Source organism: Capsella rubella, unplaced genomic scaffold, assembly GCF_000375325.1.
Source record: "Capsella rubella cultivar Monte Gargano unplaced genomic scaffold, Caprub1_0 scaffold_5, whole genome shotgun sequence".
NCBI classification, from domain to species: Eukaryota; Viridiplantae; Streptophyta; class Magnoliopsida; order Brassicales; family Brassicaceae; genus Capsella; species Capsella rubella.
In genome coordinates, this window is record NW_006238919.1 from 4,604,337 (window position 1) to 4,606,328 (window position 1,992).

The window sequence follows — 1,992 nt, forward strand, 5'->3', positions numbered from 1 at the left end:
GGGTACAGTTCTGCAGATACGGAAATAACACACGAAAAGCTTGTGAAGTTGGTTCTCGATGGCTACGAATTGAAGGAATTGAGCCATTAGGTAAAGCTGAGCTACATGTTCTCGTTAGAATAGCTCTGCCAAGCCTAGAAATAGTAAGCGTTAAGTCAACCATGGCGCTGGCATAACTTGGCCAAACCACAAATTTATCTTCGTGAAGTCAGCTATGTTGTTAGAATAACTCAGCCAAACCTCGAATTATTCTGTGATAAGTCAACCATGTCGCTAGCATAACTCGGACAAACTTCAAATATGGTAGATGTGAATATTTGATACACTCATGTAATTAAAACACTTTAATAAGATGTAATTAAAATTTATATTTACTTTAATAAACCAGATAATGATCATGAAATTAGCTCTTGTTTGTACTTTTTAAACATATCCAACAAAATGATAAACCCCAAACTTTATACTTAGCTTCCATTTCGAGACAATTGATCAATATAAAATGTGAATGGGTTGTAAGTGTGAAATTTTTATTGTATTTTAATATTATAAATCTTAACATTGTTATAACCAATACTAATTGTAACATACAAATGTCCCTTTAAATTAAAAGTTTACTCATAAGTCAGCAGTGAAAAGTAAATAACACAGCTGTGACGTATTATTTTACAGTCAAACACAAAACTTTGAATTATTTTGAATACTGTTTTTGGAAAATTAGATCATTTTGGATAAAAAATTTTGAATAGTTTTGATTAATTTTTAAAAAAGATATTAATTTATGAATTTATTATGAGTGAGCGTGTGAAAATGTGTACATAATTATTGTTGGCGTTTCCACAAAAACACTTTTTATAATCTCGAAAATGTATATCATAACCCAGCTGTAATATGGAATAACTCTGTTGTAATGTAGCATAACTAAGCCGAGATGTGACATAACTCAGACAAAAAGTTAAAAACGACTTTTCGTATTTCTTTGTTATTTTTGTCGGAAAACGAATAGTCCCCACTCGAGTTTAGACGAAATGTGACAGCAATGAGAAGCGGTGATGGTTTTTTGTTTAGTTGTGGAATCTTCGAGAGAGGGAACGATGTTTTCTTTTTTTTGTTCGTGAACAATGATCCAAACGATTCACTTTTCCCCTTTTTTAATCATTAATGACAGAGTAAATATTAATAATGACGTGGATATTTTGGGTATGAAGTGGATATTTTGGGTATAACGTGGATTTTGAAGTATGACATGAAATTGTTTAATGAAAAGATAACCAAATCTGTTAATTTTATTTACACCCATGACAGTAAACATATGAGTAAATTTAAGAAAAAAATTACAATCTAGTAATATTCCAACAATTGTGCAATATCTCATTAATAATTTCTAAAAAGAAATGTAAAAGTAAATAACATAGTATTATAAAATCTTCTATCTTTTATGTTCAATTCTCTCATTTTCTTGGGTTATCCTTGGCTTTCATCTTCTATCAAAATGCCAAATCATTTTTGTTGGAGAGAATCAAAGTAAATAGACAGATTCAATTACCAGAACATAACGCTTTCAGATTGAGGATTTAATCAAAATTAACCAATTGTAGAATCTTAACCAAATGCATCAAACATGGTTTAACACATTATGCATAGCTATAATTTGCTTCAAAATTGCATCTAAATATCATTTTCCAATAAAGAGGTAAAAATAAACGTACCATACTTGAAAAAATTCCATATCACGTCACTTTACGATCAGTTTGGTCATTTTTAGTCTTTGTCATGCTACTAGGCTTAAACAGTAGATAAAGATATGTTAAACATGAGAATAAGTTTGGATATCTGCAAGTTAACTACACACCACAATTATAGATTTCAAGCATCATCATGTAAGACAAATATGCTCTTGAAATCGGTTGTTCTAAATAATAATCTGAAGAGATTTAGCCACAATATAAAGTTTATCTTCAATTATTTTCATGCGAGACTTCGGTTCAAGTATCT